We start from the raw sequence: 26,793 nt of genomic DNA, 5'->3' as shown, positions 1-26,793 counted from the left end.
AAAATGTGTTTTCTATTGCTCAAACTATGTGAACATGGAATTTGTATTTAACCTGAAATGTGTACATAATAAAATATTTTGAAAAAGGTACCAAATTCTTAGTATGATGTGTTCTATGTGTCCATTCTCACATGTGTCTGGAATGGCATTATGTCTACGACTGTTTCGGTCGACACTGAATATTTCAGATAGCGTAGGAACCATGTTTATTGACGCACCATATAAAGCAGCCACTGCAATATGATTCCCACATGGGGCCTCTCCACCTCTCCTGGGCATGGAGGTCCTGCTGTTGACATTTATGCTTTTCTCAGGCTTCTTCTTTTAACCTTCCCTCCAATGTTGCAATTTTGTTTCTCGCTGGAACTAAAACTCGGTGAAAAGTATAGACCTCTTCAAATATGAGTGCCTTCATCAGAATTTTTTAAAGACTTTTTAGCTATGCTGTGAACTGAATGAGCCTTCTCTGTTCACAGTGCTTGAAGGTTTGACATTTAAAATGACTCTAAAATAGTTTTTGTACAAAAAAACCAAGAAAGGGAGGGTTGTGATTGGCACCTTGGCACGGACATTTAGATGAGCGGGACGGAAAGCTAGTAGTGGGGTTGAAGTTGCCTGCAGGATTTACTGGCACTGGTTAGGGCAGGAGGGGCCCAGGATCCAAACAAGCCCATAATTCATAGGACTAATTCTAGCTTTCAGTTCACCCTGCACCCCGCCCCACACACATACACAATCAGCACACATGGAAATGTTAATAAGGCCATCGTCTCCCCCTTAGAAACAACCCATTGCCCTCATATGCAACCCTGAACATTTCCACAAAGGAAGGAGGCCTGAGGGAGAGACGCTGCAAAGGACTGACAACTCCTGCAGAACTTTCTATGAGGGGATGGAATTAACATCTTTCTTTCTGACCAGACATGGTGGTGCTCACCTGTAATCCCAGCACTTTGGGAGGCTGAGGCAAGATCATAAATTCAGGGGCTGGGGATTTAGCTCAGTGGCACTGGGCCTTCCTCACAAGTGCGGGGTTCTAACTTTGATCCTCAATACTGGAAAAATAAAGAAATAAATAAAAAATAAATTCAAGCCCCATCTGGGCAACTTAGTGAGACCCCCATCTCAAAATAACAAACAAGAAAAGGCCTGGCGATGTAGCTCAGTGTGAAGTCCTGGGTGTTCAGTCCCCAATACCACACACACACACACACACAAATCTTCCATCCTAAGATGTTTTCTAGTAGGTATGCTTCTGAGCCATAGGAGCATCAGTATTACAGCTCTGAAAATATTATATGGATACATATTTGAACACTCTAAAACTACTTTTCTAAATACTTTTTAAACTAAGCTTTAATTTTAAGCCAAATTAATTTAATTTAAAGCCAAATTGAAGTGTTCCTTGGGCAGGGCATGCATCATAGAGTACCTGCCAGTTGCATGCCACTGGCTCCATAGAATGATTGCAATGACAGCTCTTGTAATACCAAGGAAAAGTGTTTTCAGGCTAAACCCATATACATTTTCTCTTCTTTCTCCCAAAGAATAAAGCAGCTGTGTGTATTAATGGAATAGGGGTGGGATGCCCAAGATTTCAACATAAGAAACTGAAGGAGGAGTGGAGTTGGAGATGGTTGAATCAGAGGTCCCAGAATGTCTTGTACTAGTTCAAAAACTCTATTTAGGGACCACAGAATGAGCACACAAATCCTGCTCTCCCCCTCCCCAATATCTAAGGAGCACAGAGAAGTGGAGTGTTACCCTAAGGGAAAAGGGAAGAGGGACAGATGGAGTGCAGCTCCTCAGAAGCTGTAACTCCCCCTAAGCCCCTTACTCCATAAATGGAGTAAGGAGAACATCTATCTGTATGCAGCACACCTGGAGAACCCTCCATCTGGTAAAAGCTCCCTCACTCCTATGCACTTGAAAAGGCTACCTCATGGTAGGAAGTGTTCCATTGCAAGGAAGTACAGGAGAAAGACAGTGAATCTGAGTCTTTGGAAGTAAAACATCACTGTTTCTTTAGTCCAACCTGGTGATGATGCGTGTCTTAGTTGCTTTTCTCTCGATGCTGACACAAAATGTCTGACACCCAAAGTTAAAGGGGAAAAGGTTTATTTAACTCACAGTTTATAGAGGTTTCAGTCCATAATCAGCTGGCTCCAAGGCAGGGTAGCATGATAGACAGGCATCACAGAGAAGAAATAGTTCACACCAGACAGAAGGTAGAAAAGCAAACAAGCAATGACCACAGCTTTTTATATTTCTTATATCTTGTCCAGGCCACTTAGGCAGGTAGCACTCACACCCTTAATCCTAGTGCTCTTGAGCCTAGCATTGCACTATGAACCAATCCCAGTGTCACAGATTCTAGATCCACACACCTCTGAAAACGCCCCACCTATGACCACGTGAGGCTTTGGGAGGACACCTAGACACAAGCCATAACAGTATGGAAAGACCCAGAAATAGGCAAAGTGTCTAGGTTCAATTCCGTTTGATCACTTATCAGTGTGTGATCCTCTGTCAGTGGCTAACCCAGTCTGATTTCAAGTTTCTGGAAGCTGCAGGATGGTTGTAAAGGTAACACTTACTTTACTAAAATAAAGTGTTGAGGTCAAGGACAGGCCCAGGAAAAACTGTGTGTGCTTGCATCCTGGTGGAGGGGAGGGTGAGGGAGGAAGGGGCTATCCTCCATGCCTTGCCCAGGATACACACAGAAAATACCCAACTGGTTTCATCTGTCACGTGTGCCACTCTCTGGTGAGAGGCAAGCTGAGCAACACTGAGTGGGTGCTATGCTGCACCATGCGTGTGCCTCGGTGCCCAGATAGCCATCTGCCTCCTGTAGACACAATGACTGGCCCATGTCCCTAAGACCAACTGAGTCACTGGTGCGCTGAGCCCGCCCTGTCTCTCACACATATGGACACTGCTCTAGCAGTTGTCCCCCTGATCTTACATCAAGTTTTTATTCTCTCCTGGATCATTCCCAGCACACAAATGTGCTGTAATTATTTCTCCCATTTAAGAAAAAGAAAAAAAACTCTCCCAGTTCCACATCCTTCTCCGGTTACCTCCTCAACTCCCTTCCTTTTTAGAGTAAAACTTCCTTAAAGTGTAGGTCTCTCCCCTGCCTCCTCCAGCCCAGCTCTTCCCTCTCTTTCAGGAATACTAGTTTCAGCTGTCCCAAACAACTTTCAACCTCAATACTTCATCAGACAGTGTGTGGGGCAGTCACCAGTGACCTCTGTGCTGTGACCTCCCGTAATCAGTTCTTAGCCCTCCTCCTGCTCACCCTATGGACAGTACCTTAAACACTTGGTCCACTTGGTGTCTGGGATACCACTCTCCACAGAACCCTACAATGCCATCTCACTCACTCTGAGTAAAGTAAAAGCCTTAGATTTCCTAATAGGCTTTCTTTGCTCCTCTTCTGGGAATGGTAACTCCTCCAGATAATCACAGAACTCCCTCCCACACATCTATCAGCTCAAATATTACCTTTGCAAACTGTAGGTCTTTCTCTGAAGTCCATATAAAATAACTGCCTCTGCTAGACTTGTATTCCTTTACCAGGTGCCTCATATTATAATCTACACTATGCAATTACAGGTTCACTTGTTTTATAGATCTGGGTGTATTCAATTCTATATCCTTAGTGCCTATAACAGTACCTGCCCCATAGTACAGATTCAAGTATTTATGGAATGAGAGAGTCTTCAGCTCTGGAAATTGGAAAGAGGTTACGGACTTACACAGACTTTAACATTCAGTTCAGAGAGAGAGAAGTTGTCAAAATACAAAGGGACAGTGCTGGGGACATTCTGTGCATCTTATTTACATTGGGGCTAGAAAGATCTCACCCTATCCAGTAGTGAAACAAGAAAACCAACATGATACTTCTGGAAAGATTCTGCAAAACCAAAGACACCTTTGAATAACATCTGTCAGGTCTTCTAAATAGAAAGTATGTGAACACAATCTCTATGAAATAAAATGAAGGAAATTCAAGAATGAACTAAGAGGAAAGGAGAAAATAACATTAAGCCACTGGGGTAAAACAATATCCAAACCGGGTGCGGTGGTGCATGCCTGCAATTCCTGTATTTGGGAGGCTGAGGCAGGATGATCACTATGAGTTCCAGGCCAGCTTGGGCTACATAGTGAATTCAAGCCCAGCCTGATCTGCAGAGCAAGACCCTGTCTCAAAAAACAAAACAAAACAAAAAACACAAGTTTAAGCCACCCTAGGTAACTCAGCAACTTAGTGAGACCCTGTCTCAAAATTTAAAATAAAATAAAATTTTAAAACGCTAGGAATGTAGCTCAGCGCAAAGACCCTGAGTTCAATCCCCAGTATCACACACACACAAAAACAAGGAAACACAAAATGTCACATCAGAATTAAGCACTTCATTGAAGCCATAAAGGTCATAATTAGTACTGCAGAAAATCAATAGAGATATGGATGATATATGAATAGCTCTACTAAAATGTAGCATAAAGGTGAAAAAATGCATAAACAAGACTACAAGCAATTTTTCAATAGATTAACAATCTTAGCAGCATCTTCAGTAATTTTTTCTTATTCCTATAAACTTTTTTCATTTTTAAACTTCAATAATACACATGTAGGATCATAACAATTAAGGGAAAAAGGAAATTAAACCTTTAAATATACGCCTTAAACTGTTCACAATCTCTTCTGTTTCTAGAGAACAGTCCCTAGCCTGTTGTCTCCCGCATCCCAACAACACTATTCCTCCCCTAAACACTCAGAACACACTTTCTGACTCCGAAGTCCTCACAAATCACATTCAATTAGAAATTACTGAAGGATTCTTGGTTTTCTAATGACTAGCTCTAAGGAAGATCTCAAAACTCTGGGGAAAATTAGGAGCACTGAGACCCAAGCAGGAAACTGAGGACACTATTTTCTTCATCTTCCTTTCCCTTACAGTGATGGGTACATGCATTCTGTCTAAATGCCTGTTATAATGGAGAGTGCTAATTTCCACTTAAAAGTATACTTTTCTTAAAAAAAAAAAAAAAAAAGCTAAGAAAATGTTCTTAGGTGAGCCTGAATAAACATGAGAAATCTGCCTCCTGGTCTTACAGCCCTAACGGAGTTGTCTCCGGCACTTTGGACATGCTTCCAAGGCTGAAGTTAGGGTTTTAAACTTCAGTTGGGTCTGCTGGCAGGTAGTGCTATTTCTTTTCCTCCTTCTCCAAATTTGCAAGCTGGTTCCTTCTTAATTTCTCCATGAAATAATCCATGAATGCATTTTATTTCCTCAATGAAAATGTACATGCTGCACAGCTGTTAGACTTGAAATCACCAGGTGGTACTTCAAACCAGAAACTAAGATGCTGTTTCCAGGGTAACCACACATTCTTCCAGTGATAGGAAGAGCTGACATGTTTCTTATGCTCTAGGGAATATATGTTATAAAAGGATTGGCTTAGCTCATATGAATATTTACTATTTGAAAAAAATACCCATTTTTTTTCATAAACCTGTGAAATATATTTTGATTACTCTCATATGCCCATCAAAGATATTTTATCCTTTCAGGGCCTCAGGTCTCATCTTTCCTTGTCAATAGAATTGTAACATCCAGTAATGACCAATACATTATGCTTCCCATTATATACTGGTACACTTCATTTTATATATTAGATAGATTCATTTTAAATATGCAATTAGAGTATATTATTCAAAGAACAGTGACTGAATTCTATAAAGAGATACATTTACAGGATGTAATCCTTATTTCTGTTCATAGTAAAATCTGAGAGATACACACTAATCTGAGAGTCCCCAAAGTTGCACTAGACTTGAAAGATCTTTAGGGTCTTTTAGGACAGTGCTGGAAAGGAAAAAGCAGTTCCACAACACCTAGAACAAAGCAAACACCAATGACAGCAAATATCCTCGTTCTTTCTTCCTTTTTCCTTCTCTCCTGTCTTCCTGCCTTCTTTCCCTATCTCCTGCTTTCTTTCCTTCCTTCAACATCTATTCACTGAGTTCTTTCTTTGCACTAGGAAATGTGCCAGGTGTGGGGAGAGTTTATATAGGCTTACAACCAGCAGTAGAAGAGTGCAGGTAATGTAGTAGGCTTATTATCAACTGTACTAGGCTTTTTATATTGTTTTCCAAAGTGGCAGTACCAGTAAACGTCTTCTTTGAATGATACATAAGATTCTTCTTGCTTTACCTCCTCACTACACTTGGTCCCGATAGACAGGTTTATTTATCCACCTTTTCTTTTATAGCCTGTCTTTTGAACATTATGTAGGAAATCCTTACCGATCCCAAAGTCGTAAAATATTTTCTTTTAGATATTTAAAAATTGTGCCTTCACATTTAGATCTTAAATCCACCTGTAATTGATCTTTTGTGTACAGTGTAATATAATGATATACTTCGACTTTTTTCTACATGACTAACCAGTTTTTTCAGAATCCATTATTGAATCATCAAACTTTTCCCATGTCTTCTCAAATACATATCAAGGTTTATATGTTTACATACAGTGCATGGATCTGTTTCTTAACTGTCCATTCTGTCCCCTCAGTTTAGGTCTATGCCTTTGCCCATGACCACCCCGCCCTGATAACAACGTCAGAATAAGACGAAACGTTTATTAAAGTACAAATCTGCACTTGTCCTTCTTCTCAATTATCTTTAAAATTTTTGGCCCTTTGTTCTTCTATGTAAAATTTAGAATAGCTTTGTTGAACCACTACATCATCATGAGTGTTTTATGCTATGAATTATGCAGCTGGAGTTTTGGATACAAAGGTTAATCAAAACATACAATCCACTAATTAAGAGCTTGACTGCTAAGTTGTACGTGCAAATAAATTCTAAAAATGCTGTAGCCCTAAATCATATCAAAAGTGAGTGCTGTATAACTGTGGCTGATTATGAACATGGGCCAACTGTGGGTTTTCCTTGATAAGAACCATCTCATTCTGCTGTGTATAATCCTACCATCCACAATCGCTGGCTAATAATTCTTCGCCATTCTGATTAGTGTCAGCATCTGGTAGCAGATTCTGAAGTTCCTGAAGACACAGGAGGAAGTTCTGCCCCCAGATGGATGGGTGGTGAAAGTGAAAACATGTTTCCCCTCATCTACTCTGCTTGCCCGACCCCCAGGGAGCCTGAGCCCCATCAGCCACGTGCCTGCGGTGGGGCTTATGTTAGTCTTTGCACCTCTGCAGAAACTGTAGCCTCGTCACTGCCTCAATAGCAAGAGTAGCTCCCTTGAAAAGATACGGTAACGTTATACACGTCTTCACACTCTTCTCACATGTTCACCACAGAGCATTTCAGAAATCTCTTTTTTAAATTAGAATAATTTAGGGTTACAGTAGCTATTTCTGTCTTTGTTAAACTCTGGGCATAAACTCTGAGCACAATTCATGCATGATGTAGTGTACAGAGTACCTTGCATACATTATTTCAGATGATCCTTGCAAAGCAGAAAACATAAAACCAAACCCACAGGCAAGGGGTGCCTCAGGAAGGTATAATACACAGCAGTGAGTTGAAGATTCAATCCCAGATCTTGTCACATGCCAAGGTCCTTAATTCATCTGTAATACCACAGATACCTATATACAAATTTTGTTTGTTCATACGATGAAAACTTCAGTCATTATTTGAAATGCATGAAATGTTTATAATATGCCAGACACTGAACAGTCTTAAAAGCAGCTCAATATTAACCTGAGTGCCAACACACCCTGAAAAAAAATTAGAAAAAATTAAAGTGTTAAAATTAGCTGGAGCACTTCAAGAGAAGCAAAACCAAAGAGATATTCAAGGTGCTCCAATTGCTTTGAAAGCCTGCAGATATGTTAACTACTACACATTTTTCCAAGGGATGTTAATTCTCTATGTATATGCATATGCGTAATCTGAGCTGAAAATACTAAGAATTTTAAATCATTCCAAAAGATTCTCTACGTTGGGGCAAATTCACAGATACTAGGTCCTAAAGTGGATATTTTTTTAAATTAGGCCACACCAGTATGCACATGTGGATGAGCAAGCAAAGGATGTTTTACAATTTCAGTACTGGTTGATCTCGTAGGAAATGTAGGGATAAATCTTTTTATAATCAATAAAATGTGTCAAGTCTAATCCTCTTCCTATGTACCCTTTGGGTAGCACAGTATGATGATCTCTGAACTTTAGTTTTCCAGTTTGTAAAAAACAGAGAAAACTGTCATAACCATCTCAAAAGATCATGATGACTACATGTAATAATACATTTCAAAAGTGCTTTAGAAACTGTAATGTGTTAAGTACATGTTACTTATTTGATGAAAGTTTGATAATTAGAATAACTGTTTACAGAGCTATGCTTACACCATGAATGAAGTAAAAAGTGGGGTTCCTACTTATTTCACAATGCAGAAGGCTTGGGGCAGAGATGGGAGTAAAAATGAAAAGGTTTCTAAATGAAAAGGAATATAAGCAGAACAACAGACATTATTTCAGTGTCCTTAAGAATGAAAGCATATCTCCATAGATGCAGAAAAAGCATTTGACAAAATCCAACACCCATTTATGATAAAAACCCTACAAAAAATTGGAATAGATGGTCTCTACCTCAAACTGATAGAAGCCATCTATGAAAAACCAACAGCCAATATCATACTAAATGGTCAAAAACTGAAAACCTTCACACTAAAATCAAGAACAAGACAAGGATCTCCACTATCACCACTCCTGTTCAATATAGTTTTGGAAACAGTAGCCATGGCAATTAGACAAGAGAAAGAAATAAAAGGAATAAAGATAAGAAATGAAGAAGTCAAATTGCCTTTTTTTGCAGATGACATGATACTCTATATAGAAGACCCCAAGAACTCCACCAAAAGTCTTCTAGACTTAATAACCAAATTCAGTCAAGTAGCTGGTTACAAGGTCAACACACAAAAATCAATAGCTTTCCTCTACACCAATGACAGACTCACTGAGAGAGAAATAGGGCAAATAATTCCTTTCACAATAGCATCCAAAAAACTGAAATACCTAGGAATCAACCTAACGAAAGAAATCAAAGACCTCTTCTCTGAAAACTATGGCACTCTGAAAAGAGAGATTGAAGATGATATCAGAAAATGGACAGACATCCCCTGCTCCTGGGTAGGAAGGATTAATAGAGTGAAAATGGCCATACTTCCAAAACTGCCCTATAGATTTAATGCAATTCCAATTGAGATCCCAGCAGCATACTTCATAGACCTCGAGAAAACAATCTAAAAATTCATTTGGAACAAGAAGAGACCCAGAATAGCAAAAGCAATTCTAGGTAACAGAGACATGGCAGGGGGTATCACAATCCCCAACCTGCAACTCTACTACAAAGCTACTGTGATAAAAACAGCATGGTACTGGCAAAGAAACAGACCTGAGGACCAGTGGAACACATTACAAGATGCAGAAACAACGCCAGACACACTCAGCCATCTTTGACAAAGGAGCCAAACACCCTCACTGGAGGAAAGATAGCCTCTTTAATAAATGGTGCTGGAAAAATTGGGCTTCAACCTGCCAAAGATGAAAACTAGACCTGTATCTCTCACCATGCACTAAACTAAAATCAAAATGGATTAAAGATCTAAATATTAAAATAGAAACTCTGAACCAGTTGGAACAGAGGTTAGGTAGAACCCTTGAAGACATCGGTGTAGGAAAAGATTTCATGAACAAAACCTCAGTTGCCCGTGAACTAGCACAATCAACAAATGGGATCTCTTCTTATTAAAAAGCTTCTGCACAGCAAGAGAAACCACCAGCAGTGTGAAGAGACAACCCACAATGTGGGAAAAAATCTTCACCTGCTCTTCCTCAGACAAAGGTCTACTATCTCGAATCTATAAAGAACTTAAAAAGATCAGACCTCCCAAATTTAAAGACTCAATCCAAAAATGGGCATCTGAAATGAACAGACATTTCTCAGACAAAGAAGTAGAAATAGCAAATAAATACATGAAAAAATGTTCAACATCACTGGTCATTCGAGAGATGCAAATGAAAACAACGCTGAGATTCCACTTCACTCCAGAAAGAATGGCTGCTATCATGAAATCAACCAATAACAAATGCTGGCGGGGCTGTGGGGAAAAAGGAACGCTGCTCCACTGCTGGTGGGAGTGTAGACTGGTGCAACCACTGTGGAAATCAGGATGGAGATACCTCAAAGAACTAGGACTGGAAGTCCCATTTGACCCCGCTATTCCACCGCTGGGGATCTTCCCCAAAGAGTTAAAAGAATCATACCACAGTGATATATGTGCACCCATGTTCATAGCAGCACAGTTTGTAATAGCTAAAACTTGGAAACAGCCCAAATGCCCAACAACTGGAGACTGGATAAAGGAAATGTGGTTTTTTTATAAAATAGAGTACTACTCAGCCCTAAAAAATGAGAAATTAGAGACATTTATAGCTAAGTGGATGCACATGGAGGCAATACTCTTAAGTGAAATAAATAGGACACACATGTGTAAATACCAAATAGTTTCTCTGCTGTGAGAAACTGAAAGTGTAAATAAGGACTAAATGTATAATAGGTCATGTGAAATAGGAAGAAAAGGGGCAAAGGGGAAGGAAGTGGGAGGGCTAAGGGAAAGGATAGAAGGGAGTGGGATTAATATGAGAAAATGGAAAAATAGGAACAAAATTTTTGTGAATAGGGAGGGCTGGAGGGGTTGAAGGGAGGGCTGGGCAAGGGTGAAAAATAAGAACCAAGAGAGACTATGTAAAGGTGCAAATTTCCAATGATGAATGTCATTATATTGTATACCTAAAATGCACCAATTATTAGAATGAATAATCGATAATGTAAAATAGGAAGAAAAGGTCCAAAGGGGTAGGGGTAGTGGGAGGCACAGGGGAAAGGAAAGAAGGGAAAGGAAAAACTGATGAGAAATGGAAAAAATGGAAATAAAGTCTTTGTAAATAGGGAAGGGTGGAGGGCGTGAAGGGAGGGCTAGGAATGGGGAAAAAATAAGAACCAAGATGTATTATATAAAGGTATAATTCCCAATGGAAAAAAAAAAAGAATGAAAGCAAATACATTTGAAACATAAACTCTCTCAGTGCCTTCCTACAGGTGACAGACATCTCGTTGTGAGGATACTAAAGTTATGACCTGAGATGCATCTTCCAAAGTTCAGGAGCACTGATCTCTAGCTGAAGAATGTGGGGAGGTGCTGTCAAAGAATCAAGGCTTTTAGCTATGTTTGGGTGGAGTTTTAATCTATTGCACGTCCAATGAGGAATTTAACTGTGATAATACTGAGAGAAATATTAGATGCAAAACAAGGAAAGCCAAAACCCACAAATCTCATGAGACACTCCTGACATGATTCTATGTCAATACATAGTTTGTCAATACATGGTGTTTGGCCAAGGCCTTTTCCAGAGTGCTCAGTCTTTCAGTTACACCATGCAAACCATTAGAAATAAAATGCATCATTTTAAATCATAAGGACATGTAGAAAAAGAAGTAGTACTCAGGCTGGGGATTTAGCTCAGTGGTTCTGCCGCCTGCCTTGCAAGCTCAAGGACCTGAGTTCGATCCCTGATTCCAAAAAAAAAAAAGAAAGAAGAAAAGTAGTAATGATATTGCAGAAACAAGATTTATAACTAAAAGTATCTAATATTCTGGTGTTTTTCTGTTTCTAGACTCAGGGAAGGCTTAGCAAAACCTCAACCCTAAGTTTAGTAGTTTAATAAAATAGCAGATGGAAAACAGTCTTGGAGTATCAGTGAGACACTTGGAGATTATCTTAAACAATAACTAGTAATCAACCTTCAGAGTCAAAAATAAAAAACACTCAACTACCTCTTGCCCAGATCCAACTATTTAAGCAAATGAAGACTGAAGAGAATTAAATCATTCCTCGGCTGAAACACATAAAGTAAAACTCAAAAACCTAACGACTATTGCATTCAATGTGTGGTCTGTGTCCTGTGCCAAACCAGGTGAGGGGTAGTAAGGGCTGAAATCCAGCCTGAACTCCACTTGTCAAGCCCTCATGCTGGGATGGGCTGTGTCCACCAGGGGAAGGGGACCTTCTAAGCCAAAGCCTCGATGAGTCTGAAGAGTGTAATAGCTCCAGCCCAGACTCAGCACAGACTATGGGCCCAGGCTGTCTGCCTCAGTAGTTATTCTCTAAGTAATGTAAGAAAAAGGGTCATTTTTTTTTCATTCTCTCCAAAGCAAGCCCTTCATATAGTTAAACTACAAATGTTTAACAATCTATGCACAGACTATAGTTCATCCTCTGCTGACTGCAGTACCAAAGGTCATCTTCAGTTGAAGAGAGAGAGAGGAAGAAGTGAGCGAGAGGGAGAGAGAACCAAAAAAATGTATACATCAGGAAAAGAAAAACTTGTATAAATATTTTAATACTAAATTTGAGACATCATGAGATGAATATAAGTTACCTTTGACCTCTACAATTACAAGAGGTGCTCAGAGTGGTGATCATTAGCTTCAAGACATTTATTAGTACAGTGAACTGCTGAAGTATGTACATATTTTTTTTGGACTCTGTGTGTGTGAGCGCATGCACATATGTGTGTATTCAGATTAGAAGGCTCATTAAGTAAAAAATTTCTAAGTTTGTTTTTTAAAAAAATGAGGAATGCCCTTAACCAGGACTTACCTATAAAGTTTAGTCTTCAGAATCACAATGACTGTGGCTGCAGCTTGATCGCTCAAAGGAAGGAAATTAGACTACTAGCTCCTAGATGCATGTTCTTCTAATTTCTCTAAACAAAATTTCCAAGAAAGAGGAACTTAATGAAAACTATGCCAGTATTCCAAAAGAACTCATTATTATTGAAGATACATGTGTGAGAATACATGTGCATATGTGTAAACATACATGTTTTATAGAGTTATAATTAGTATCTTCTAACTTGAAGTGTATTGAAAATGATGGTCAATTTAGGATCAACTTTATGAAGTAAGTAAAGATGACTAGCTAATTAACTTCTGGCTTCCCCAAAGTTCTGAAAGTAGATTTTAGCCTAATGGGTTAAAAAACCTAAGTGCTAGGTACTTGCTGATAGCACATCTGGAATCACTTTATCCTGGAACTGTTGTATAATGAGGTGCTAATGTAGCCAACTATGGCTTGCCCCCCACCGCAATGTGTGTATATCCTGGACTTCACCCTCTTCCAGTAGCAAGTTCAAATACCAGAACAGCTTATTCAGGGATCATGTTGGCAAGAATGTGCTTGTCTTGGAAACCTGGGGACCAAAATATGTTCATCCCGAAGAAAATCAGATCCTGCAGATAATGGGGACCAGCCAATCCACATTATCACGTGTCATGTGTCACAGAACTGCTGGTTCTCACATTCTTACTCTCTTCCCAACACCAAGCCCTTCTTCTCTTAGGCACTGCCTGTGAAACAAAAAGCAATAAGCATGAAGTTGTAATAAATCCTAACAAAATAGTGAAAACACCAAGACTTTTTGGAAGAGGCAATCTGGGGAGAAGAAAGCCAATTTCTCACAGTCCATTGAAGAGACATGTGAATTTACAGCAGACTTTATGGTTTTCAATTCACAAGTTTTCCAGTGGAAATAGATTTATCTAATGGTCAAGCAATTTGATTTACTAATTTCTATGAAACAGCATGAACAGGAATGAAGAGGAAGGAGGCCTGGGTTCCACCTCCAGTCTTGGCACTAATCAGAAATTCAACCAGCAATAAGTCATCTACCTGCCTGGCCTCATGCATAATTCGGAAGGTTAGTCAGATAATCTCTAAAATCCCTTCCAGTTTACAATTCATTTTATGACTCAAAGTATATTACTGTACCTCAAATAAATGTATGTACCTATGTGTGTGTATGAAGAGAGAGAGAATCCAAACAACCTCCTGAGGATTAAACTAAGCATGAAAATCTAGATCTGCTCAGAGGGGATAGCTTTCTCAGTGGAGATTCTTTAGTTCCTCAGACGACATGGAATACTCACTGAGACAGGCCTCAGTCCCATCACTTACACCCAGAAGCTCTCGTTTCCTTTCCTCTTCTTAACCACTGTCAGGCAAACAGGTATAGTACAGTGCAAAAATGTGCAAAAGTCTGCAAATCTGTAAAATGATATCATTCTTGATTCTTCAATGCCATTCGAACTTCTTTGAGAAATACAGACTTTTGGGGTACTTTTGTTTTGTTTCATTTTTTGTTTGTTTACAGTTCTGGGAATCAAACTCAGGGTTTTTGTATGGTAGGCAAACTCTTTGACAGAAAGCTACACCCCCAGCATTATGTTCTTTGTAAAGTGTTATTTATGTTAGCATTGTATGAGTTTACTATTTTTTTTTTCTGGCACTAGAGATCGAACTCAGAACCTTGCGTTTGCAAGGTAGGTGCAGCGCCAGTGAGCTAAATCCCTGGCCCTAAGTTTACTATTATGTTTAAATGAATGCACTATTTTTTTCATTTCTAAGTCTTAATCCCACCCCCCCCCCCCGCCCTTCTCCTTCTTCTTCTTCTTTTTGGTTTTTTTGAGATAAGCTGTTAACTCGCTATGCAGCGCATCCACACTGGGCTTGAACTCATAGCAAGGAATTGTAAGCATACACATGCTATGCTTGCAATTTGCTAGCAAGCAGAATTGTGGATCAAATTCTACAACCAGAAACGTATAAAGAATAAGTTCATGGGGTCAGGGATTTAGGTCAGTGGTTTTGCTGTCTGCTGCACAAGCGCAAGGACCTGAGTTCGATCCCCTGGTACCATTAAAAAAAAAAAATAGAATAAGTTCATAAACCAAGGCACTACTGTAATTTTAAGAGTGCAAGGGAGTTCTGAGACCAGTAAGTTTTGGGTTTTGTTTGTTTTGGTTGTTTGTTTGTTTGTTTTTTGAGACAGGCTCTGCTATGTAGCTCAGACTGGCCTTTGACTTGTGATTTTCCTTCCTGAACCTCCCAGAATGCTGGGATTGCAGGTGTGAGCCACCATGTTCAGCCCTGAGAATAGTAAATTTGAGAGCTACTAGTGTTGTGGGTTAAGGGGATAAACTCTAGAGCCAGCTGCCTGAGTTCAAGTCTCATTTCTACCACCTAGGAGTTGTATGACACTGGGTACAGTCACTCAGTCACACAGTGACTCTGCTCAGCTAGGGAGAGTAACTATAATGGTACTTAACCTCAAAGGTCAGTCAAGTGGCTTAAATGATTGATTTACATACACATACTGTGCTTAAACTACTAGTGGTGCTATCCAGTATTCTCTTAGGTGTCCTTCCTGCCACTGTCTGTCTGTCTGTCTGTCTGTGTGTGTGTGTGAGTGTGTGTGTGTGTGTGTGTGTAAGAGAGAGAGAGAGAGAGAGAGAGAGAGAGAGAGAGAGAGAGATCTGGTCTGTCTACCGCTGCCCCTGCCTTAGACCACCTTTTGCTCTGAGTGACACTGATTCTTAAGGGAATAAAGATGTAGCAGCCCTGGCTTCCCTAGAACTACACCACCACTGTCCAACTACTGCCCTGTGGCTGCCAGCTGTACTTTGAATTTGCCCTTCACTGAAGCTCCATCAGCAAAAGTCAATGAGAAAATCAAAGTAAGCAACATGAAGTTTTTTTTTAAAAAAACATGCTATGTCAGACAAATTAGAACATAAAGTAGAAACTTTAGCCTTAGGAGGAATCAATGAAACGGAAGAAGGAAGGAGAGAGAAAATGCAAGCAATTACATTCATTCCTTAAAGGAAAAGGTGGTATTTACCTCAGCTCCTTCCGATGGAACTGTTTTCTTTCACAGCCTTCCATCTCCTTCTACCTCCCAAAGCAGCCTGGCTCCACTTATTACCAGATGATAAGGTTCAAAGAGGTCCCCCAAAGAAGGCGCTCCCCCCAAGGGTAGGTTCATGAGCGCTCTTCACAGAAGAGCATTTCAGGACATGTCGGGAGGCACGCGCAAATTCATTAAGCAGAATCAAAGAGGCACCACTCAGAAAAGTGCAGGCACTCAAGGGCTCAGCACACTGTAATCTGGGGTTGAGGATATCTATGTGGTCTTGGAGATAACCTTTCAGACGGGTCATCTAAGATGTTTTGCATAAAAACACTCTTTGGTCTGGCTTGGTGATATACTCCTGTAATCCTAGCACACTGGGAGGCTGAGGCAGGAGGATCACAAATTCAAGCCCAGCCTGTGAAACTTGGTGATTTAACAAGACTTTGTCTCAAAATTAAAAATTTTTTTAAGGGGGGTGCTGGGGAACGTAGCTCAGCTTGAAGGCCCTGGGTTCAATCCCCATTATTGCAAACAAAAAAATCTTTGAACTTCTTGAATATGTTTCCTCATCCTAAGGTCAAGTTGCTGCCTTTTACTTTAGCTTGATTTTATGGACTTGCAGTATCTTTAAGGGGTTGGGGTGTCACAGGCCTGAAAGAAAAAAACAATCAAGCCTAAGGAGCAAAGATGTGGAGTACAGATATGAACAACCTTGGGTAATTTAGACTATGCCTTAGGTTGATAATCTTTGTTTACTTTCTACCTAACTTTATTTCTTCTATGTCACAGGGACCAAGAACCCTCAAGCCATCCCCATCCTTTAGAAATGTGCCGGATCGGGTTCCCATTGTGTGCACATGACTAGTTGTCATCTGAGCCTGCAAGAGCCAAAGGTGTCTTGAAGCTTATGATTCTTTTTTTTTTTTTTCCCTGTACTGGGAATCAAACTCAGGACCCTTGAGCTTGCCAGGCAGGCGCAGTGCCACTGAGCTACATCCCCGGCCCACTTATGATTCTTTATAGTCATAATCTTTTGTGTCTCCATGACTTTTCTCATCTACATTTTCGCATAAATTTTTCTTTGATTCTTTGCACTCACCATTACCTTGCAGTTGAGGTAACTGGGGCTCAGAGAAGCTTGGTAAGCCTGCCTAGAGTCACAAAACTGTGAACAGACAGAACTGAAACTGGAGTGCAAATGAAGCTGGAGAATTTTAAAAGCCTGGAGGAGCAGGGGTGGGGAGAGGCACAGGCAATAGGAGGTGCCACTGGCCTATTTTTGCCAGGGGGTTACCACTTAAGCAAATCTACTCTACGTGGAAAGAACCTCGACTAACTTCCCCAGAGCTTCTCCCAGCCACTTCATTGCTGCGGCAACTCAAGCTATACATTCTGTAAGAATTCCAAGGCTTAAAAAAAAAAAAAAAAAAAGAATTCCAAGGCTTATTTTTACTTGCTTTTTTTATTCACTAATTTGTTTGTTTGTACAATGGCCACCTTGGAGATGCTGTGCTATAAAGGATTTTAAAGAAGGTACACCCAGTATGTTTTATATTTGAGTTGCTTATGAATAGTGTGTTTGTAAATTGAGAACTGTCTATATTGTATGTGTGATGTCATTAAATATATATTTGGTCTGTCCAAAACTATCTGGCATTTGTCCCTTACCAACATTACTGAGTATTTTAGTTTCTCAATCATGCAAGTTTAAAAAACACAGCCAAATCTAATGAATGTCAAACTTGTGCAGTGACTCAAGTTGATCGCAGCAGTTTTAAACAGAAAAAAGATTAAAATTCACAAAGGACCAATGGGGTGAATACTCACTTTAAAAGAATACAAAGAGAAATCTTTTTGAACCATTGGTTTTCCTGAATATGTTAAATGTGCATTAAATTAAAAACCACTGTTAAGGAAGAAAATTTTATCCTATGTGAAATAACAAACATCTGAAATATGAATATGTTCTTAAAGCTTTTACTGCTATGTAATCCGAAATACTTTTTAGTAATAGTGACATACTTAAGTTAATAAAACTATACTCTTAACTGGGTGTGGTGACACATATGTAATCCTGGCCACTTCACAGGCTAAAGCAGAAGGATCTCAAGTTCAAGGCCAGCCTGGACAACTAGTGAGACTCTGTCTCAGAATTTTTTAAAAAATTAAAAAATGGGCTAGAGATGTTGCTTAGTGGTAGAATGCCCTTGGGTTCCATACCCAGTACCACACACACCCACACACACCCACACACCCACACCCACACCACACACACACACACACACGCACACACACGCACACACAACTGTACTCTTTATTTTTTAGTAATTTACCAGGTCTGTCCAACAAAACTTTCTGCAATACTGGAGAACATCAGTATCAGTAGCCATTAGTCACCATTAGTCACTCTTAAAATATAGCTAATGCTAATAAATAACTTCATTTTAAATTTCTTTTGTTTTAATTCACTTATAGACAAGCATAGCTGTCAGATATGTATTGGACAGAGCAATTATAAATTCTCCTTTGTATTTAAAAAAGATTCCTATGATTCCGTCATTCCAAAGACCCTTATTTGGTGGATGTAAGAGCGGAGCCTATAGTCCCAGCACTCTGTGAGGTTGAGGAAGGAGGATCTCCCAAGTTTGAGCACAAACTGGGAAACTAGGCAATTTGGCAAAGCCTGACAACATTTTTTTTAAAAATCAATTTTTTAAAGGCTTTGGATGTAGCTCAGTGCAAAAGCCTTTAGTTCATTCACCAGTACTGAAGTCTGGGGGAGTATAAATTAAAACCCCTGACAAGGCCGGGGATTTAGCTCAGTGGTGCCACTGCCTGCCTCATAAGCACAAGGTCCTGAGTTCGAGCCCCGGTACCAAAACAAACCCTACTGGTAAGGCCAGAATTAAGGCTATAGCTAAACCTCTGACCATGAATTGGGTGTTGAAATAAAGTTAGCTAACTGGACATAAAATTTTTCAGAGGTTATTTCTGTTAATAAACATCAGAAACTATCATGTGCAATGTATGAGACAGTGGGATATACACAGACTCAAGTAAATACACGTCACTAGCCTCAAGCAGTTCGTACCTAGGGTTAAGGAATGACGGCTGCACGCAGGGATGGAATACTGGGAAATGTGAGAAAGGACAAGAGTTAGGATGGGACGATTGTTGCCTAGCAGACCAAGACGGGACAGGGACTATGTTCATGAAGGCATTCGTTTCAGGGTTTCTGTTAAACGCTAGTTCAGTATATCCTAACAAGACAAGGCTGAGCAACTCCGTAAATTCAGCCTTTTAACAAGCACTCTGTTAACAACTCTCATCACTGACTAGGGCTATCTAGCACATGCCATTGCGCTGAGCTCCAGGGATACACTGTGGGACGGGAAGACTGTCCTTCAGGGACCTTACTGTTCTGGGAAGCGCCACCCGGCAACGAGAAGAGCAAGCAGCCACCTTGGGATAGATGCTGGGCGCCAGCTCACAGAAGGGGCTTCTAACCCAGGCAGGGGCAGAGAGGAAGGTTCTACAAACAAGACCCAAAAAACCACTATTGTCTTCCTACTAAATCTATCCAATTTTGTCTTACGGAAATTTCCTTTTTGGCATTATGCCATTGACCTTTTCAAGGTTTATTAACTTCTTGAGTACAAATCAGCATGTAGTTCTTATCGAACACTGTCGATCAAAGCACCTAATCGTCATTTTTCTGGAGCGTTCAGCATGTGTTAGGGGCTGAAGCTATATGAAGAGCAAAACTCCTGAGAAAAAGCGTTCCTAGGTCAAATATTTCAGTAATCTTCCATTTAAGAAAAGTGTAAAAATGTATGACTCCTTCATAAGAGTTCCTTTTTAAATTGTGTGGTTTCCTATCTAAATTTAAACATCTCTCCAAAATAAACTTCAGGAAGACTAGAGTAAAAAAAAAAAAAACTCACTAAAATGGGAGTAACTTTACTATTTCAATACAATTAAAGTCATTAATAGGAAATTTCTGTAACATAGTGGCCTTAGTGGAGGATTTATCTGACAGTCTAGGTTCAAAGTCCAGGCTGAATGGCCTTGGGCAAGTTATCTAACTTCTCCAAGCCTCCACTTCCTCTTTTGTAAAAGGGAAATACCAGGATATGAATAGCCTCAGGCTCACAGAATGGTTGGCTTAATGATGCACATGTTTATAAGGAATTAAAAAGTGTACCTGGGTAAATCTGTAGCTATTCTTATTAATTACACTAGTTCTAAACTATAAGAAAACAATACGGTTCTGGAGACGTTAAATGTGAAAAACTGGGGGGACCCAGTAGGTCCAGCAGCTTCCTCCACCGAGTCTGTGGGGGAGAAGGGGATATGACCAGGGCAGGATGTGAGGAAACCGAAGAGCAAAACCACAACACCGGAGACAGTTGGTAAACAAAGCTCTAACTCATAACTCAGGCTCCTACGTTTTGCTTTGAATTTGCTTCCAAGACCGATGGAATGACTTAAAAGGAAAAAGGTCACAATTACTAGAAAGAACCTAAAAGGACAGGCGACGATGCAGTACAAGGCCAGAGGTACGGACACGGTATCTGTGTAACGTCTCCTCCACAGGGCGGTAAGATAAAGAGGAAATCTGTGGGGTGCCGATTCCCAAGTCTTCACTCGGGACCACCTGGAGCCTGTTGCTGGCCAAATCCCACGTTTACCGAAGCCCCAGGGATGTCCTCGTCGGCCTGGGGGGTTCAGCCTGACAACCTGGCTGCCCCGGGGACGTTCCGGGCACAGTGGAGGGGCCGAGGCTGCACGTCCTCGTCCCGCCCCACGGCGAGCCACGTCCACTGGCGCGGGCAGCGGCCAGCAGGGCGCGATCGCTTCCCGGGCCGCGTCTCCCGAAGGTTCCCGGTCGGCCCCAAGGGCTCTCTGGGTTTCCCGCGTCGCGTGGTGCCCCGCCCTCGAGTCCCCACCGCGTTCTCCTTTCTGCCCCGCCCCAGCGTCCGCGCGGGCTCAGGGCAGCGCCCGGCGAGTCACCGTCACGTGGCGCGCGGGGCGGGCTAAACCTCGGCCGCCCTGGCGCTCCGATCCCTAGTGGAAAATTTCCGGAGCCCTACTGGGGCTGCGCGCGGGAGGCCCCGCCCGCCACAGGCCCCGCCCGCCGCCCGCCCGCTCCCCCTTCCGGCTGCCAGCTCCTGCTAAGGGGCCTCGCTCCCTCGGGAGCTGTTCGCGCCCCCCTGCTGCAACCCCGGCCCGGCGCCGCCCGCGCCCCGCACTTCCTTCGCGACCCCCGAGCCGGTGGCCTTGCCCCCCACCTCGTGTGTGGCCGCCTAGCATCCTGAGAGGCCGGCACCGGCGTCCTGGCGCCTCCGCTTTCACCTCTGGGGCGCCGCGGCCGCCTCCGAACCGCATTGCGCGGATCCTCATACCTCCAGGGTGGGGTGTAGGACAAAGGGACCGGACGGCTCGGATGGGCGCCTTGTCTGCGTCGTCGCACTAGGAGCACGTCCAAGCCACCCCCCCGCCCAACCGGGAAAATGAGCTGTTTTCCCAATCGCGAAACATTCCCCCACTCCGCTTTCCCAACCACCAACAAAATTTATCCCTGAGAGCGATTTTGAGGAGTGTCTTGACCTCATCCATCGAAGGATGACAGTGGCTACACAATGACATTGTTTTACTCAAAAGATGTGTTATCCGCGTGTTTCACCGCAGGAAAACAAACAGCTACTGGCTTGAGAGTTGTCGAGTGGGTGTTGTTGACCGAAGGGGACTGAGGCGTAGCATTGGCCCTAGGTGTCCCAAATGAGATTATTTGAAACCAGAAGCAGATGTCTTCATCAAACACGAAGTGCTAAAGATTTCAGCAAAAACAGACGGAGTTTTCCTTGGGTAAAGATCTCAGAAACAAGCCCATCTTTCCAAGAACCGGAATTGCAAGTATGTTAATTTTAATAAGTCCTTATTTCAGTATCTTAGCCCCGGGCAAGAAGAGATCCGGAAATCGAGTGAAGGCCAGGAATGTAGGTCCATTGTGGCCTTAAGAGTGTTTGGGTAGACTTTATGGATTCGGTCAACGACATTTGTCTTTGGGCAGGAAGACAGAGATAAAAGTTGTAAAAATATAGATAGATAGAGAGACCTTTTTTTTTTTTTTTTTTTTTTTTTCCTTCGGTACCGGGGATCGAACTTGGGTCTTTGCGCCTGCAAGGCAGGCGTGGGAACCACTGAGCTAAATCCCCGGCCCGATAGATAGATTTTTAAATCGTCCTATTTTAGAAAATTGTGAAAGTCTGAAATTTTTAATTTTTCAAAACTATGAAGCATTGTATACTCACTAAAACAGATCTTTACTTAGTCATGCACATGTTCTCTGGCTTAATCCTCGATTCTGAATAACCTGGGAGGAGCATGCATGTGAGGATTCATATAGGCCACTTTGCTTTCACATTTCACTTTCAGGTCCACTTAATGCTAATTAGTAGGTGCCAGTTTATTCAGTGAAAAAACCATGGTCAGTAAATCCTTCATATCTCTCTGGCACTGTTTTCTTTCACATTCAGTAGTATATATGATACCAGGCAATATAGGCTGCTCCATGGTCACATGCACAGAACAGCAAAGTATCACAGAAAGTTCAGTAGTCAAGATATTCCTTCCCCTCTTTTAATTGAAGGAGATGAGAGAAACAGTACTGATACTGGGTTCCTGGAAACGTTCTCACTCTTGAGTATTCATGTTTATACTAAAATATCTGTAAGACTGCCTAAATGTCTCTCTTAAAAATTATGCTGAGTAGCTGTGGCACCATCACTTTCTTATTCTTACTGAGAAATGAAAATGTATTCACAAAACACTGATGCTTACAGATACATGAATTTACAATATAATGTATGGTTTACACACGACTGTGTTGTCTGATCCTGGCCAGTGGCATAAAAACACATGGACAACAGTACTTCCAGGAAATGTTGTCTTTCATGATAAGGTCCCTCATGGGTCACTTGCTCTAGAATAATCCAGCTGCCCTGTCATGAGAATGCTCAGCCAGGCTTGTGGAGGAACCTTCTTGCAGAGGAACCAACTGGCCAGCACCAGTTTGCCAACACATGAGTGACACTGGGCGCAGACCTTCCAGCAAGAATGGTGGCACACACCTGTAATCCCAGCACTCTGAGAGGCTGAGGCAGGAGGACTGCAAGTTTGAGCCCAGCCTGGGCAATTTAGTGACCTAGGAAGACCCTGAGACAAAATAAAATAAAAATTAAAAAACAAAATATGTAATCATACACTCTTAATTCCAGCCCCGTACACTCTAGATCCAGCCACCTCTGAAAAAGCCCCACTTACGACCTCATGAGGCTTTGGGGGGGACATCTAAACACAGCCATAACATTCTTTTAAGCAAGAAATTTGATGTATGTTCAGAGAAGATCTTTCTGACTGTTAGATGGAGAATGAATGGTGAGGGCTAAGAATGGAAGCCCACACACAATTCCGGAGAGAAGTAACAGACACTAGGGTCAGAAAAGTGCAGATGCTGAGAAGTGGCAAGGTTCTGAGTGATTAGCCAGAGTATAGCCCAGAAAGATATTCACAAAAAAATCTAGGACATAACACAAAAAGGAGTTTCAGAAAAAGATATTCATAAAATAATAAATTGAAAGAATTAAATCAGTTTTAAATTGAAATATCAAATTAAAAAAATAATGAAAGATGTGGTACTTAACCTGGAAAGATGCAGTTTGGATATATAGGAAAGATAAGGAAATGGAGGTATAAAGAATTTTCCAAGCTATGGGGATGACTTAAATGGAAAATGGTTTGTACTGGGAACAATGAACAGTACATTTTGACAAAAACATAGAGTACACAAAGGCGAATATACTAGTTATATATTGATAAGTAATAAACTATGCCAAAACTTAATTCCTTAAGACAGTGATGGCAAACCTTTTAATAAACTGTCAATGATAACAAACAGCGGCACACGTGCTATAGGTTCACCAACACTGCCTTAAAACAATAAATACTCATCACTTGCTTTTTTGGTTCAGGAATCCAGGATGGGTTACCTGGCTCCTTTGGCTAACGTATCACAACAGGCTGCAGGCATCTCAGGGTTCCACGAGGAAGGATCAACCTCCAAGCCTACTCAGGTAATGGCTGGCAGGCCTCCGGGTGCTCCCTGATTGTTGCCAGAGACAGCCTTGCCATGTGGGCCTTTCCATAGGACAGTTCACAGGATGTCAGTTGGTCTGCCTCAAAGCAAATGCAGGACAGAGCAAGAAAAAGAAGGTGAGAGCCACAGTCTTTTAGTAACCTTGACTCAGAAGTGACATGGTATCACTCTTGCCAAATACAAGTGCATCCATCACTAGGACTCAACACAGAGGGGATTACAAAAGGTATGAGTGCCAGGAGGTGGGAGTCACTGGGGACTCTCTTTAGAAGTTTCCTCTACCATCATAGGAGTAATGGAAGATTCTGTTGAAGATATAGGCTGGGCCAGATCAAAGAAAGCCATGGAAGCCACCCTCAGAATGAAACCATTCCACTGGAAATGAACAGTAGAGGAGCAAATTTAATGTTTAAGTCCATTTTAGGCAAACAGAAGTGTTGGATAATTAGAATTTTGATGGTTGCCCTAAAGAGCAGCTGTTTAGCCAGTTGGGGAGGTTAACTAATTATAGCCCCCAGGAAACAAACACACTCACTTTTATCAGATAATCCTATAGCAGATAGCTATCTGCTCTTACTCAAACCTAACTTAATGATACATTCTTGAAAATCCAGAATGGGCAACTGATGTTTGTGGCTATTTTTCTGTTAGGAAGTCTCTAAAGTTTGCTTTCAGTAGCTTTCAAAATTCTTTGGTCTCCAACCCAAGGCAAGCAATACATTTTATATCACAACCTAGAATACATACATATTTATACATAATCAAACTACAAAGTTTTTGTTTGTATTGAACTGGCTTTCATGCTGAGCTAAATCCTTAGTCTTTTTTTTCAAATTTTAAATTGTGAGACAGGGTCTTGCTAAGTCACCAAATTGCCTGCACTAGGCTAGAACTTGTGATTCTCCTGCCTCAGCCTCCCAGAGCACTGGGATTATAGGCATCCACTACCACACCCAGCTCTAAAATTTTGTGGAATACTTAGTACTACTATGTACAGTATTCTGACTTTTTTTCTATTCAGTTCTGGTTGCATTACAGAAAAAAATACACCGATCAACTGAATCCTTTACTTTCCACTGCTTAGTCCTGTTCTACAGTTTGAAAAATGCTGCTCTTCTAGAGCATTGGCTTTGAAATCAAAATCATGGTCCTCTGACATCAGGCATTCCCAGTACTTGAGTGAAGGCATCATGTCCAATGCACTCTAGCCAAAGTGTTACAACAAAAACCCAGAGCACATCAGGTCTCAGCTGGAAGCACTTGGGTTAGCAGATGTACCTCAGACTGGCTCTTAAGAAGATGAGTGTAATTAATCATAGAAAAAAATCACCTTTTTTGTCATTTATTATTCAGATTGTGATCATACAGCGATCAGATCAAGATGACAAGCCCCCAACACACATACACACACACACACACACACACACACACACACACACAAACACATGGTCTCAATTTTACAGATATTGTGCTTCTCTTAAATATGAACTGTAATATGAACTGCCAAAAAGTCCAAAGGACAAGAGGGTTAGTTGCTTGCCATAATCACCAAGTCTGAAGACTTCCTTAATGCCTGGAATGAGCAGATTTGAATGACCTAAGATTCACCTGAATGAAAAAAGTGGCTGAAGACCTTTGATTTTCATCAGTTGAAACCTGATAGAAAGGAATTTCCCAGGACCACTCTGTACCCCACCACCAAGACTGCTTTCCTGACAAGAGTAGATTGCTGTTACTAGGGAATGTATGCAGAAGGAAGATAATCAAGATTTTTCAGCTCAGATTAGGTGTCAAACTCCAAACTCCCCAAGTTCACAGTCTTCTTGGGTAGACAAGACTACAAACAAATGTGAACCAAGTTTGAATACTGTACAAGACGGTACAGGTTTAAAATAGTCTGGCACACCTTTTAGAAAACAGTACCTGAAAAAAAAAAAAAAACAGTTCTGAGAAGGGAGGGATTAAAGTAGGCAGAGCAAGGCTTTCCTGGGACTCATGACTAAGCCTTGAGCGATGGTGGCATTTGAGAGGGGAAAAGGGAGGTTGGGCACTAATGCCAGACTCGTTGTTTTGTGCGACTGGTTCGACCAGAGCAGGTTTGGGGTAGGGAACACGGGAAAGTAAAAGGGAAATCTCGTTCTCCTCAGTCAACCACGAATACCGGTGCAGGCCAAGGAACCCGGAGTCTCACGTGCGACGGAAATAGGCAGCTGTACACATTTCCGCAGGAAAACATTGAAAGCAAAAATTGTGATCACACCCAATCTTTTCCTCTGTACCCTGCCCAAAGTCGCCCACGTCCCCAAAAGGAAGAGAACAGTAGGTCAAATAAGTTTGTTTATTCCTTTGTTCAGCTAACATTTCTCTTAAGGGGTCTTTGTTTCCAGCAAGGGAAGGGCTCCTGCCTTTCCGGCCGGGCCAACTTCTCTTCAGGGAAGGGGCCCCTGGATACCCAACTCAGCAAGAACTCATCCCAACTGCAGGAAAGGCGCAAGCTCGGAAGACAGCATCTCAGGGCCGCGCTCCAAGGAAGGCAGCACCGTGTAAATTCGAGGAATGAGAGGCCAGAGGGAGAAAGAGCCCTCAAAGTGGGGGTGGGTTAGCCAAGAGTGAAACGCGCAGGGCAAGAGAAGACGGGGGACTCCTGAGCAGCCCCCGAAAAGCCATGGCATCCTTTCGAGGGGTCTGCCTTTGTTCACATCGTAGTTTTTCCCCCTAGTAAGGTTTTCCATGTCCATACCAAAAATGATATCCCGAAACGGAGCCGCCAACTGACCCAAGCAGACCAATCTTGAGTTAAATCAGATTTAGGTGGAAAAGAAAGAATGAGAAACAGAAA

General features: G+C 41.5%; 1 long non-coding RNA gene across 8 annotated transcripts in view; it reads right to left on the bottom strand.

Annotated features, from left to right (window-relative positions):
* Window positions 1-21,689, bottom strand: part of LOC110345494 (uncharacterized) — a 326,656-nt gene extending 304,967 nt beyond the window's left edge. For 7 of the 8 annotated variants that reach the window (XR_015446886.1, XR_015446889.1, XR_015446887.1 and 4 more), the window contains exon 1: window positions 21,088-21,689. This is a non-coding gene — a long non-coding RNA (uncharacterized LOC110345494). Of the gene's footprint in view, window positions 1-937; window positions 1,794-21,087 lie in introns of those variants that run through there. The other variant, XR_015446885.1, reaches the window with a different exon arrangement.
* Between the last annotated feature and the right edge of the window lie 5,104 nt (window positions 21,690-26,793).

Source organism: Heterocephalus glaber, unplaced genomic scaffold, assembly GCF_053883595.1.
Source record: "Heterocephalus glaber isolate CG9 unplaced genomic scaffold, H.glaber_assembly_v1.0 deba00001733, whole genome shotgun sequence".
NCBI lineage: Eukaryota > Metazoa > Chordata > Mammalia > Rodentia > Bathyergidae > Heterocephalus > Heterocephalus glaber.
This window is presented reverse-complemented; position numbering and strand designations above follow the sequence as displayed.